Here is a 15465-nt window from a genome sequence, read left to right on the forward strand (position 1 = left end):
TCTATCTATCTATCTATCTATCTATCTATCTATCTATCTATCTATCTATCTATCTATCATCTATCTATCATCTATCTATATATATATATTAAAGTTATCTATTCTCTTTAATTTATGGAATAAAACAAACATTTCTGTAACATAGTCTAATAAAAAGATGATTATACATGAAACTGCAAATCTACTATGCACAGCTTGCAACCTTTCAAATATACAACAAAATTATCATGTAAATTTCTTTATTTTTTTCTTCTCTCCCAGTCCCCCACCCCTACCCCCACTCCCACCCTAGAGATGGCTACCATTAGACACAAATACACACACACACATATATATACACATATATATTAAATTATTCTATACATACGTCTATCAGTTCTTTCTCTGAATGCAGATAATGTATTTCTTCATATGTCCTTTATTAATTTGGGTATTTATAGTAGACAAAATAACTTATTCAAGGAAACAATGTCTATATCTGAAGAGATTTAGAAGCTGTCATCTATAAATTGAGGGTTTTGTATTCCATACATAGCTTCTAAGATCCCTTTTAATGCTAAATCCAATAACTTCCCAGCCACAAAATATTACCAACTTTCAGTTACAGCACTTGTTTCCAAGGAACTATATACATTTTTAAAGCCCAGGTCATAAAGAGCCATGTCACTTCTCTGCTCAAGAACCTTCAGCAGCTGTCCCACTTGCCTGGAATGCACTCCATCTTCACCTTCACCTCACGTCTTGTTCTCCCTAACTCCCTAAAGCCACCTTTTCCTCCAGACCTCTTGATGCTCCCAGAACTTTGTATTATATTTTGTTTTGACTTATCTACTGGTGTAATTCTTTCTCCTTCCCACACCTCACTGAAATGTAAGTTCCTTGAGGAGAGATATTGTTTTGTCTTTGCCTTTGTATCCTTAGCACCTGGCCCAGGGCCTTGCATATAGTGGGTGTTTAATAAATATTTGTTGAAGATATTCCCAAAGGACTAATGATGAAGCATACTATCTGTCTCCAGAGAAAAAACTGGTATTGTTTGACTACAGACTGAAGATCTTTTTTCTTTCTCATTTTTTCTTTTATTTAAGTCTTCTTGCACAAAATGTTTTACATAATTGCACATGTATAACCTCTATTTGATTGTGTACCATCTCAGGGACGGGGGATGGGAGAGAGGGAGGGAAGGATAGAATTTGGAACTCAAAACTTTAAATAAAAATGTTTTTAAAAATTGGGAAAAAAATGCTTGTTGAATGAATGAGATACCATAAAATGCCTCTTTGGGTCTCACTATGATATTGGAAAGGTGAACATTATCATTATGCTAAAGAGAAAAGACAAACCCAAATAAACTAAATGACTTACTGAAGGACATACATACATAATCAAACTAAGAACATTGGATTGGTTTGAGGTCCCAGTCCTGTGTTAATTTCCTTTAAGGTTAATTTACCCGTATCAGTAGCCATCTCTAGGATTCACTCTCCTGCTCCTTTGAATGAGTCTGGGAGGATGACATACCTTATCACTGATAATCCTTGTATTTGTGGCTTTCCAAGGTCTGCCTGACTCCAATGAGTCAAGGGCTCACAGTTTAAAATAGAGTCAGGGAAAATCTAGCCCAAAGAGTAAAGAGATCCTTGGCTTAGCCTTCACCCTGGCTAATGTTGCTCTGATCTTTTCTGGTGCAGCTTGGAAAACAACTTGCATTTAGAGCAGCCTCTGAAGTTTTAACAATTAATGGCAGAGGGTAGTTGTAAGCCTAATAACAGACATTTGTGTAACCTTGTGTCAGAGTCTTCTTCCTGATTTGAAGGGCCTCTTGGGGGATTTCTAAATTTCTCCAGCTCATTAGCCTCCATGGATGTCCTCATATCCCACTGCCATAAGGGAAGGGGGAGGTGATCGATTCTCTTTATAAGCTGCTAGCCTCACAAGTCATCTAACATAGATTATGTTTTATTTACCCAGAAAAAGACAAAGAAAATCTTGCTTAGGCGCTCACAGAGGATCCAAGAGACACCCTTCCCTCGATGGTGGGCAGCTATCTCCCTTCAGTGACTTGCATACTCCTTACAACTTAAAATTATTACTCATATGTCTCCCCTCAACAAAGGGAAAGGACTTAGAATTCACTAGAGAGTAAGAAAACCCCCTCCTGATTGAACAACCCTACTCCCAGGCACCTGTTTAGTCCCTGTGACTTATAGTATCGATCCATTTGGGACTTCTCAAGGGAGAAGGACTCAAGATAAAATTCTCCATTTTAAGACTCTACCTTTTTGTCCTTTATATGGCCTCTATTCTTGTCATTGGTCCCTGAGACTTACTCCTTCCCCATCTCTTCTACTCTGGCTTCCCTTCCCTTCCCTTCCCTTCCCTTCCTTCCTCTTCCTCCTCCTCCTCTTCCTCTTTCTTCTTCTTATTCTATAGCATTTTATTTTTTCCAATTACATGTAAAGATAGTTTTCAACATTCATTTTTTATAAGATTTTGAGTTACAAATTTTTTCTTTCTCCCTTCCCTCCTCCCTCCTCAAGACAGAAAGCAATCTGATATAGGTTATACATTTGTAATCATGTAAATGTATTTCTACATTGTTGTGAAAGAAGAAACAGAACAAAAGGGAAAAGGCACCAAAAAAAAGTGAAAATTGTATGCTTCGATCTGCATTCAGACTCCATAATTCTTTCTCTGGATGTGGAGAGCATTTTCTACTATGAATCTTTAGAAATTGTCTTAGATCTTTGTATCACTGAGAAGAGCTATGGTTGAATATCACACACTGTTGCTGTCTCTGTGTTCAGTGTTCTCCTGGTTCTGCTCACTTCACTCCAACATCAGTTCATGTAAGTCTTTCCAGGTTTTTCTGAAATCTGCCTGCTCATCATTTCTTATAGCACAATAGTATTCCATTACATTCATATACCACAACTTGTTCAGCCATTCCCCCAATTGATGGGCATCCACTCAATTTCCAATTCTTTGCCATCTTGTGGTATTTCTTAACACCATTCAGGGTGTTTGCATACAACTGTGGCTGATTCTTCTGAAGTGTTTGGTGCCAGCTTTGAGATACAATTGCTCTCTCACACCCAGAGTCAGAATGCCTCAAGGATGTTTGAAACTTTCTAGCCCTTTCAGGCCCAGGGAGAATGCCTCTGGGCTATTTAAGACTTCTGATCCTTTACTTGGGTCTCACTCTCCCATCCTCCACACAAAGGGTATCCTCCAGCAAGCAACCTTCCTATGAATAAACTGTGAATCAGCTCTCACTTATCTCCTCCCTCCCTCTCCCAGCATTCCAGGAGTTCTCCATCAGCTCTTTCTACCCAGTTTGGGAATTTAGGTGAGCTCCTCCCTTCCTTCTCCCTATTTACTTTCCCATTCACAATTTTCCTTCCGGGTGGATGAGTTGAAGCATGGAAATTAGCTGTGGCTTCTCTCTAAAACTTCTCCTGAAATCTCTGAAAGCAGGGGAAAGATACCGCTAGTGGTTCCCAGTAGGCTCCCACAACACATACACCAAGTAGGAAACAGGGCAATGTGGCTGTAATGTCCAAGACTCATTGCTGCATTCAAAATAACAGATTTGGGAAGCTGGGAATGACTTTGGAGTCAGAAGATTTAGATTCAGATTTTAGCTCTCTTAATAAATGAATATGTGGTTATGTGAGTTGAATGGATATTAGGTTCAAAGGCAGGCATGGAAATGCGGATCATAATGAGGAGGTCCTTATAGGCAGTAGAAGTCACTTTGGGAAGCTTTGTGGGTTATCTTAAAAGAAGGAGAATAGGGGCGGCTAGGTGGCACAGTGAATAGAGTACCGGCCCTGGAGTCAGGAGGACCTGAGTTCAAATTCGGCCTCACTTAACACAAAAACTAGCCATGTGACCTTGGGCAAGTCAATTAACCCTAATTGCCCTATCTTCCCCCCTCCAAAAAGCAAAAGAAAAAAAGGAGACTATCCTGACAAGCTAGAACCCTACCTTCCCTATCCCTGCTCCTAAGATTTAAACCATGCTTCATTCCACAGAGAAGGCAAGTGACATCTTATGACCGTGGGATGTAGACCTGGGAAGATGGGTAGTAAAATGGGAAGTTTGGGGGATTTTAGGATTAGAGGACCTGACTTTGTTATTTACCATTTGTGTGCCCCTGGGCAGACCACTTTACCTTGGTCTCTCACATTCTTCTGAGCTCTAAAACTCTGTTCCTCTAGACCTTTGGGGGCCTCAGTTTCCTCATCTGCAGAATGAGTATAAACCCTGCCTCAGGATTATTGTAAGAAAATTGCTTTGTAATCCATAAAGCAGTAACACTATATATATATAATTTATATATATAAATATTTATTTATATTTATATATATCTGCATATTTATAAAACTCAAGAACTGGAAAAAACTTTAAAAAATCATCTAATCTATCCCTCATTTACAAATAAAGCCTTGTCAAAGGTCATACAAATACCGTGTTTCCCTGATAATAAGACACTGTCTTATTATTTTTTTGGACAGAAAAACACCAGAGGGCTTATTTTCAGGGGAGGGCTTATTTTAATGAACATTGACAGCAATTTTAATAAACAGGTAAATGTGAACAAAAAAAATGTACCTTTATTCAATAATGAATTCAATAAAGAACAGGATGACGCGCTCACTGCTGCAGCTCTGATTGGATGCAGCTCGGAGCGCATGTAGTGCAGGGGATCACCTTCACTACAGTAGCAATCTCAATAGGGCTTATTTTCGGGGGGAGGGCTTATTTTCGAGGAATCTTACACAGTAAGGGGAGGGCTTATTTTCGGGATAGGTCTTATTATCGGGGAAACACGGTAGTTAGGATCAAGCAACTGGTGACAAAGCTGAGACTAGAATTCAGATGTCAACTTCTTTTTCCATGTTTCCATTTCTGTTCATTTTAATGCTACTTTTGTAAGCATACTAAAGTGTACATTGCTGAGTCGTCCCTTCCCAAAAGAAAAGGACTGCTTGAAAAACTTAGAGAGTTGTATGAGTTTAAGGTTGTTTTCTTCTCCACCCACTCTAGTTATCTTTCCATGGCACAGGGTCCGGACACCCTCAACATCAGGACTCAGTCAGGGCCAGTGACTCACTGATGCTAATAATAGGACACTTAAATAGCCCTTTCAGATTTAATTAATAACTGAAATCTCTACAGCACTTTAAAGGTTTATCAAATGTTTTGTTCTCAACAAACCTGTGGGATAGATCCTATGAGTATTATTCTTCCCATTTTACAGGTGGAGAAGCTAAGACTGAGAGATGAAGTGAGTTCCTGGAGGTTTCAACCTTGGTTCTTCTGGCTACAAGTTCCAAACTCTTTCTGTTCTGTCAAGCCGTCTTCTTAGGTCGGGCCATGAGAGCATATGACCAGTTTATCCTGTCACAGATTGTAGGAGGAGGGGTGCTCTTTGTTGCTGTCATTCAGTCATGTCCAACTGCTCATGACCCCATGGACCACAGCAGGCCAGGCCCTTCTATCATGCCCTGCCTTTCCAAATCTGTCCAAGTTCATGTTCATTGCTTCCATGACACTATCTATTCATCTCATTCTCTATCATCCCCTTTTCCTTTTGCCTTCAATCTTTCCCAACATCAGGGTCTTTTCCAGTGATTCCTATTTTCTCATTAGGTGGCCAAAGTATTTAAGCTTCAGCTCTAGTATCTGACTTGCTAATGAAAAGCCTGAATTAATTTCTTTGAGTATTGACTGATTTCACTTCCTTGCCATTGAAGGGACTCTCAAAAGTCTCCAGCACCACAATTTGAAAGTGTTGATGCTGCTGTGCTCAGCTTCCCTTTTAGTCCAACTCCCACTTAGCTGATATGCTATTCCATAACCTCCTCAGCTTTCAACCTCTTAGATTCCCTAACACCGGGACCAAGTATTTTCCCTTTTGACAGAAGTTCAGAGTGAATGAATGCTTTGACCCTATTTCTATAAGCAGACAATTATTTGATTTCAAACAACTTAGCCTCCCTAGGAGGGGACTGGAATGACTGGCTCTCTTTTATAGAAAAGAAAGTGGAGAGAGATCTAGTAAAAGTAAAGGCTTCAGGTATATAATACTTAGAGCAAGAAAGGACTGAAGCTTATTTACCAACCCCCATCTCCCTCATTTTACGAATGAGGAAACCAACCAGAAGAAGGGAAATGATTTGCTGAAAGTCATATAGGCAGCAAGTATTAGTCAAGATTCACACACAGGTCCTTTGACTCCAGACCCAGTGCTCTTTCTCCTCTGCTCCCCTGTCTTACTTAGGAGTAAAGAATTCTTTAGAGAATGCTGGCTACTCATCTTTCAGCACTAATCCTCCTACCCCACAATCCAAGTGCTTCAAGAAGAGAGCAAAGATTGGCTCAGCAGCAAGGTGTTCCCCTCCTTTGCAAAACTGGACTTTGCTTCACAACCATCACGGGATGATTGGGGTCAGCTGTTGGGTAGGAGGTCCAAGGTGGTATAGATTAAAAAAAAAAATCACACAGTCTGCAAGTTGGAAGGGACCTTGAGGTTGTCCAGTTCAACATACACCTGAAAGAGGTAGCTAGGTATTCAGTGGGTAAGAACATTGGTCCTGGAGTCAGGAAGACCTGAGTACAAATTTGACCTCAGATATTTACTAGCTGTATAACCTTAGGCAAGTCACTTAACCTGCCTGCTTCAATTTCCTGAATTATAAAATGGGGATAATAATCCTCCCTCATGGGCTTGTGAGGATCAGAGGAGATGATATATGTCAATGCATAGCACAGTGTCTTACACATAGTAGGTGCTTGCTAAATGTTTGTTTTCTTCCTTCTACCAGTGATCCAGCTTCTACTTGTAGACCTAGATTCCACAGAGGGGGAGGGGTGGCAGAGAAGCAAATCCAGAGCAACCCATTCTATTTTCAGATGGTTCTAATTGCTAAATTAGTTTTGTGACTTGCACACATTTTCCTGGCCCTGACTTCTGGGGACAAATAAGATAAGACTAATGTTTCTTCTACATGGAAACCCTGCAAATATGCAAAAGCAACTTTGATTTTCTCTATCTTTCTAGGCTGTAATCTCTATTTCTTTAAGTACAGTAAAAGCGGAATGGAAAGATCTCTGACTCAGGAGTCAGATAATGTGGGTTCAGATTCTGCCTCTGATAATTACTAACTTTCTGGCCTTGGGAAAGTCGCTTTACTTCCTTGTGCCTCAGTTTCCCTGACTATAAGATGGGTTAGAAAGTCTCTGTGGTTCCAATTCTCAATGTAGATATTTATCATCCTCGTGTGGCATGATTTCAAACATCATGCTGCTTGCATTTCTCTAGAAACTCTCCAGCTTTTCAAATCTTACTAAAATGTGGTATCCTGAACTGAATGCAATAGTCCAAATGTGGTCTCACCAGGGATGCCCCTTTTGGGAATACAATGCTTCTCAATATAACCTAAGATCTCATTAGCTTTTTTGGTGGTAATATTAAACTCTTGATTTATAGTAAGTGTGCAATGCACTAAAAACTACCAGGTCCTTTTTGGTTGAATTGTTGTCTAGTGATGATTCTTCTATCTTTTACTTATGAAATTGATTTTTTTTAAAACATAAATGTAAGACATTTATCTAAAAAAATTTTTTTTGGACAGGCTTGTTTGAATACTTAGTTCTCCTTACTCCTCAAATTTGTTTGTCATGTAACTTTCTTTTTTTTTAATTTTTGCTTTTTGGAGGCAATTGGCCTCCAATTGGAGTCAGGGCAATTGGGGTTAAGTGACTTGCCTAAGGTCACCTGGCTAGTAAGTGTTAAATGTCTGAAGGAAGATTTGAATTCAGGTCCTCCTGACTCCAGGGCAAGTACTCTATTCATTGTGCCACGTAGGCCCCCCCCCTTCCCGTGTAACTTTCTATATTTAGGCTATATGTCTGTTTGGAGCTTATTATGTTATATGATGCGAAATCTTGGTCAAAACTGCATTTCTGCCTGGCTGATTTCCAGTTTTCTCAGCAGTTTTAATTGAATATTGAGTCTTTATTTATGTAATCATGTTTTTCAGGTTTATTGAAAATTATTGTTATGTTGATTTGCTTCTGCATGTCCCGTACTAAATATATTCCATTGATCAACTCTTATGTTTTTGAGTCAGCACTGAATAGTTTTGATAATTACTACATTGTAAGGTAGCTTCTTATTTGGTACTTTGATGCCCCCTTTCCTCACTAATTTTTTTCATTTTTCCTTTGAAAATTTTGACTTTTTGTTTCTCCAGATAATTTTTAAAACTGCATTTTTCTAGCTTTCTGAAGTAATCATTTAGTAGTTTGGCATGACACTGAGTGAGCTCTTTAATTTAGAAAATACGGAGGTATTTTTTATATTGACACAGCCCAACAATAAGCAATGAATATATCTTCATTTAGGTCTGACTTTGTCTTTATCAAGAGTGCTTTGTAGTTGTATTCATATAGTTCCTTTATGCATATTGGTAGGTAGACAGACTCCTAAATATTTTACACATTCAATAGCTATTTTCTTTTTTTTTTTTTTTAAAGCAATCGGGGTTAAGTAACTTGCTCAAGGTTACACGGCCAGTTATTATTTCTGGGTGTGGTGCTGAGTATCTGAGCCCGGATTTGATACAGGTCATCCCAACACTGGAGCCTGTGCTCTTACTCGCTGAGCCACCTGGCCGCTCCCAATAGCTATTTTCAATGGAATTTCTCTATCTCTTCTACTTGGGTTTTGTTAGTAATATACAGAAAGGATGGTGACTAGTGTAGGTTTATTTTGCATACTGATATTTTGCTAAAATTATTGTTTTGTTAGTTTTCAGTTGACTAAATATAGGATTTGCTATGTAGGGCATCATATCATCTGCAAAAAGCAATGGTTTTGTTTCCTCTTTGCCTATACTTCCTCAATTTTTTTGTCTTTATGTTTGTTTTTCTTATTATTTGTCATGTTATTTTTATAGCTAGTATTTTTAACATTATGCAAAATTATACTTTACTATGCTAATATACTATTATACCATATATTTATAGCATATATAATGTACTATATATTACATATACTATATGGATATTGATGATGAATATCTTTTTGCTGTCTCTGATGATATTGGAAAAGTCTCAGACTTATCATTGCATTTAATGTTGGTTTTTAGGTTTTGGTTTTTTTTTTTTTTTTTGCTTCTTGGAGGGCAATTGGGGTTAAGTGACTTGCCCAAAGTCACATGGCTAGTAAGTGTGTCAAGTGTCTGAGGCCAGATTTTAACTCAGGTCCTCCTGACTCCAGGGCCGGTGCTCTATTCACTGTGCCACCTAGCTGCCCCTGGTTCTTAGTTTTTGATAAATGCTATTTACCATATTTTAAAAAGGTCCATTTATTCCTATGATGTTTGGTGATTTCTTTTCAAACAGGAAATGATGTTGTATTTTGTCAAAACTTTTGGTTTAGCTATTGATAAAATAATGTAATTTTTATTATTTTTGTTATTAATATGGCCAAATCTGTTTATAGTGTTCCTAATATTGCACCAATCTTAATTGAAGCAATATACCTGGTATAAATTCTACCCAGTCACAATGTATACTCTTTCTGATAAATTAATATAGCCTCTTTGACAATAATTTATCTTAAAATTTTGCGTCAATATTCATTAGAGATATTGCTCTATAGTTTTCTGGTTTTTCTCTCCCCAATTTAATTTACTTTGACCATAGAAAGAAGGTGGAAGAATCTCTTCCCATTTTGCAAACAGTTGTAATGGAAAGGGTAATTTGAAGATCTTCCCTGACGCTTAATAGGCCAAATGTAATCACATGGAGCCCATGAGGGGAGGAACTTGCTGAAATGGTGGAACAGGAAGGGAGGAGCAGGAAGGAGCAGGAGAGAGAGTCAGAACTTCTGGGAGCAAGTAGCATGGAGGCTGAGCAGCCAATGTGAGTGAGAGAGGGGCATTTTTGCTAACTTTGTTTTGAAGGCCTGACAGAGGGAAGGCTTGGAAATGTTGGTGTTTACTGCATTGGTTATGTGTACCAAATTCCTAGTTGCTATGATGTATTTGACTTTCTGGTTTTGGGATTTGGCTTTCTGATATTTGAATGTTTTGGTTCTGTCTTCCATGTGGAGAGTCTGTTACATTTTGTGATTCACAACTACATCAGCATATTCATAGCCACCATGGGCTATGTGAATATTGCATTGATGTTATAACAGTTTGTGTAATATTGGAATTAATTATTCTTTGAAAGTTTGATAAAATTCACTTATAAACCAATCTGGGTCCTTTCCCCCACCTCTCTTTGAAAGCTCATTTATGCCTTATTCAATTTCTTTTTCAGAGAATTGATCATTTAAATTCTCTATTTCATACTCTGCTGCTCTGAATATTTTATAGTTTTACAAGTGTTTGTTTCACTTAAATGGTCAGTTTTGTTGGTAAATAGTATACTTTCCTTTATGACTTTATTTCTTGTGATTTTTTATACTGGGAATTTGGTTTTCTTCTCTCTCTCTCTCTCTCTCTCTCTCTCTCTCTCTCTCTCTCTCTCTCTCTCTCTCTCTCTCTCTCTCTCTCCCTCTCCAACTACTGATTTAATCAAAATAGATTCTGTTAAAACTGATTCTGTTAAAAAAAAAAATAACACCATTGTTCTATTTATCAATCCAATGGATTTTGCTTTCAATTTTGTTCATCTCTTTTTTGATTTTCAGAATTTGTATTTCAGTGTTTAGTTTTGCTTTTTTAATTTGTTGGTTTTCTAGGATTTTTAAAAGTTTCTTGCACAATTCATTTTTCTGTTCTTTTTCTTTTTTGTTGATGAATGTATCTAGATATATGCATTCCATGCCTCCCTTTCCCCCCAAGAATGCTTTGGCTATATCCCTCAAATTTTGGTATATTGTCTCATTATTTACATGTTTTATGACTTTTCCTATTGTTTAGGATTTTTCTCTTCTTTAGGATTAAGTCATATAATCTCCAGTGCATTTTAATCACTTCTTTAAAGATCATTTATTAAATATTTTTGTTGTGTTGCGATTGATAAAAAATGTTTAGTCTTTTTGTTTTTCTGACAATTTTTTTGAGGTTTTTATGCTCTAGATCATCATCACATTTTTTAAAAGTTCCACACTCATTTCCCTCTCTCTCTTTACTCCCCCTACACACACACACACACACACACACACACACACACACACACACACACACTTTTTTCCTACCAAAAGCTCATTCTGAGTTTTAGCAATCTGACTCTCTTCCTACAAGACTATAATTTTATCTCCATCCTCCACTACCTACTCTTATTTCCATCTTCTGTTTGTGCCTTTTTATAAATCTAAGTTATTTGATAAATTCCCTGTGTACACACTTTGCTCTCATTATCAGAATTGTTTTCTCCTTATCAACAATGTTTGTGTGTGTGCCTTCTGAATTTAATTTTTGAGAACATTCCATCCCCCTTGTAGAATTTTAGTTTGAGTCCCACTTATCCTCTCTCTGAATTTTTTGAAATCTGCTCTCCCCAAATCTAGAGTGCATGACAAACTATGTCCCAATTTCCACTCCTCTATAGCAAATTCTAAGAAGAAATGTTAATTACCACTGCCACCCCCCCAAACCCCTATCCAGGTTTCCATTGTTTCCATTCCCATGTTGATGAGAATGAGATCCAAAATAAATGTTCCTGTGATTGATTCCTCTGTATTTTGAAGGGAGAAATTATCATAAAGAATGTCAAGAATTTAATGGATACCTTACTTTTCACACACAGAGAGAGAGAGAGAGAGAGAGAGAGAGAGAATCTAGATAATTTAAATTCCCCATCATTATTCCATCATACCTCTATGTCAGACTTTGTTATCTATTTCCTGATCTCCTTATCTGTTTCCTCTTTCTGTCCAAGTCATCCATAGTCTGAACTCCAATAATAATATTGCTTCTGTTTCTGTCTCCATTGATCTTCACCCAAATGTTCTCCACCACACTTCCTCCTTCTACTTCCTGGATTTCCTCACATGAGTTTTCAGCAGTACAGGACATAGTGGGACTTCCTCCAGGGGTCAATTGGTTATTTATGTTCAGTGGCACCAATAACACTAATATTTTTTTAAAATCATTTTTAGAAGGAGAGGACAGGAACAGCAGTGATTTGAAAACTTTGCTTAGCAACCTGACACTGGGAAATTGCCTGGCCTAATTGGTGGAGGTTATAACAACCTGAATGTGGGGATTGGTGTAAGGCAGCTAGAGACAGCATGAGCATTCATAACAACCAGACTTAGAGTGTGAGTATATTGCCACAGGGTCTTGGGCTACCAGGGAGAAGGAGATGAAAAGATCCAATGTGGGAAGGTGGGAAAAAAAAAAGCACTGGGCTCAGAGTCAGAAGCAGAAGATTTGGGTTTTAGTCATGGTGTGACAGCTGTTGTGATCTCAGACAAATCACTTCATTTCTCTAGACTGCTTTTTCCTCACCTAGATTATTAAAACATCCTCCTAATTGGTCTCCCTGCCTCAGGTATCTACTCACTGAAAGACCATAGCTGTCTAAATGATTTTCCTTAAGCACAGTTCTCACTGTATCACTCCCTTAATCAATCATCTCCAGGTTCATTATTCCTCCTAGGATAAATTATAAACTCCTCTATTTAGTTTTTAAATTCCTTCACAACTTGGCCCTAAACTATCTTTCCAGTCTCACTAGACACTACTCGCCCTCTCATACTTTGTGGTTCATCCAAGTTGGCCTTCTCTCTGTTCATCTTTCATCTCCGTGCCTTTGCACTGGCTGCACTCCATGGCTATTCTCCATACCTTACTCTCACCTCATAGAGTCTCTAATTTTCGAGGTAATTGGAGATGAGTTCAAGTAAGTTCCTGCTTTTATTCTGCCATCTTGTCTCTGCCCACCTCCTCCTCCCCCTGGCCCTCCCTCCCAGTCTCTAATTTTCTTCAGGACTCAGATCAAATGCTACCTTCTCCAAGAAACCTTTCCTGATAGTGCCTTCCTATTTTTAAAAACAACCCATTCTCAATGAACAACTGATACCAAAAGGTGGAAAATGGAGAAAGGCAAAAAATCAAGACCTTGATTATGGCAATTTCCTTTCAAAATTTAGCTGATGTAAAACAATCAACACAAGCCAAAAGAAATCCTTTTCTACAACAAACACTTATTCTTCTTGCCAAGCAGAGATAGATGGTAGCCAAGGGCATTATGAACGAAGGGGGATAGTAGAAGATTATTAGCAGTGTTTACTTTTTTGTTGTTTTTTGCCAACCAAAAATAGTGTGAGAGCAAGACTATAGAAAGTTTGGCATGATATTCAGTTGTGTCATATTATCCTGAAAGCATTCATAGATGAAACTTATAGGACAATTTATAGACATAAAATGGGACAAATTTGTCTCTATTTCTATAAGTCTATTTTTATCATCATAGACACTATCATATTTGGACCCTAACACCTCAGTTTCTAATGTAAGAAGTTGAAATGACCCTTAAAAAGTTGGGAAAACTATAGAGTAGATCAAGTAGAAATGGAGAAAATTTGTGTTCGAGGAAACACTCTTGAAAGTACTGAGAGATAATCTTAGGGAGGGAAGAGAAAAAGAATGAGAAAAATCCTAGATGATATTAATATTCACAAAAGGCAATTGAGAGAATATTGATCAGTAATGACACACATGCCTACTTTCTTTGTAAGAATGATCTACATGTTTTTCAATAGCATCCTTGTTGAAAATAAAGGAAATAGGAAGGCTTTCATAGCAGGCCACATCTTTGTGACTCAGTGACTGAAAGATATATGAAATATAAAATCTCACTGTGTAAATTTGTTGATTACAAAAAAGCACTTGACTTGGCAGAGCAGAAAGCATTCTTAAATGGTCCCTTCCAACAACAAATCTCTCATGCTACTTTTATAGATTCCTTTACAAATAAAACCACAGTGATAACTTTGTGAATAATCCTCTGATTGCTAACACAAGGTAATATATAAAGCAGGAAACTCTCTAACAGTATTTGTCATCATCATGGAGGATGGCTTGTGAAAGGCCTAAATGGAAAGATTCCCTATAGTTGGTGAAATCCTCTAGATATCCATATCTATGGATAATATGTGCTGATTGCATTAAGACCCAGAACTTTACAGGGAAACCTCAGTGAGATGCATGATTTTTCAAATGAGATAGGCCTAATAATTAATATAGGAAAAACTAAATAGATAAATATTCGTATTATCTAGAACATGCTATGTAGTTGGATGGTCATTCTATTGAATTAGTGTTTTGTTTTTTAAGCAATTGGGGTTAAGTAACTTGCTCAAAGTTTCACAGCCAGGTGTTTCTGGGTGGGTGCTAAGTGTCTGAGCCCGGATTCGATACCAGGTTATCCCAACTCTGGAGCCAGTACTCTTACTCACTGTGCTACCTGGCCACCCCTGAATTAGTGTTTTAGTATGTAAATTTTGCACATACAAATAAGTTTGACCTGAAAGTGAATAGGAGGAAAAGAGAAGGCTAGATTGGATTTGACAAATTACATAGTGATTTTAACACTCAACAAGCTGTTTTCTGCAATGAATACCCAACTTTTAAAAACACGCTCTCCTAACTGTGTCAAAAAGAACTTGATCTGGTGGTATGCCTTCAAAATCCACAATCTCAAAGGCACTCAAGTTCCAAGTGACCCAAATGGGCAATGGAAATGCTTATGGTAGGAATTAGTAAGTTACAATCTATTTCCAATGATGACCTAAAGGTAAAATGTGATGCAAGTGATATTATCAAGAGATAGGCATACTTAACAGTGGGTGGGGGAGAGGTAGGAGGGAGGAAGAGAATCTGGAGCTCAAAACTTAAAGGGAAAGAATGCTAAAAATAAATGAGACAGACAGACAGAGAGAAAGAGAGAGAGACACAGTGTCTCTCTTGAGCTCCATTTGTCCATTTCCAGCTGTTGATATTTCAGTTTGTCCCTTAGGCACCTAAAACTTAATATGTCCAAAAGTGAACTCATTATCTTTTTCTCCAAACGTATCCCTCTTCTGAATTTTCTTATTTCTGTTGAAGGCATCACTATCCTTCCAGTCACTGAACTTCATAATCTTCGTGTTACTCCCTTTCCTACACTCTCCCTACCTAATTCATTGTTACAACCTTGTCCTTTTTCTCTCTTTTTTTACCTACTCACATGGCCACCACTCTACTTCAGGCTTCTTCTCTGGATTGTTGTGAAACTTCCTGTCCTTGGCCAAAGTCTCTCCCCAGTCCCATCTCCCCTCCAACATAGCTGCTAACGTGATTTTCCTTGTGTACGGACCGTGTCAATCTCCTATTCAATGCAATGAATTCCAATGGCTCCATGTCGCCTCTGTTGTTGTTGTTCAGTCATTTCCATTGTGTCTGGCTCTTCATGATATCCCATTTGGGGTTTTCTTGGCAAAGATACTGAAGT

At 37.9% G+C, this 15465-nt stretch overlaps 1 protein-coding gene and 1 long non-coding RNA gene across 9 annotated transcripts in view; one reads left to right on the forward strand and one right to left on the reverse strand.

Annotated features, from left to right (window-relative positions):
- NINJ2 (ninjurin 2) overlaps positions 1 to 15465 on the forward strand; it is a 147919-nt gene that overhangs the window by 95028 nt on the left and 37426 nt on the right. The window contains exon 1 of one of the 8 annotated variants that reach the window (XM_069094191.1): positions 9902 to 9939. The exons of the other annotated variants lie outside the window; for them this stretch is intronic. The gene's annotated coding sequence lies outside the window, so the exon portion shown is untranslated. Of the gene's footprint in view, positions 1 to 9901; positions 9940 to 15465 lie in introns of those variants that run through there. 8 annotated transcript variants of the gene reach the window in all.
- Positions 1 to 15465, reverse strand: part of LOC138165929 (uncharacterized) — a 102861-nt gene that overhangs the window by 66370 nt on the left and 21026 nt on the right. The gene's annotated exons all lie outside the window — the stretch shown is intronic.

The sequence above is a fragment of the Petaurus breviceps genome, unplaced genomic scaffold (genome assembly GCF_028583685.1).
Source record: "Petaurus breviceps papuanus isolate PSGF00001 unplaced genomic scaffold, PetGlider_PUasm1.0 216, whole genome shotgun sequence".
Taxonomy (NCBI): Eukaryota; Metazoa; Chordata; class Mammalia; order Diprotodontia; family Petauridae; genus Petaurus; species Petaurus breviceps.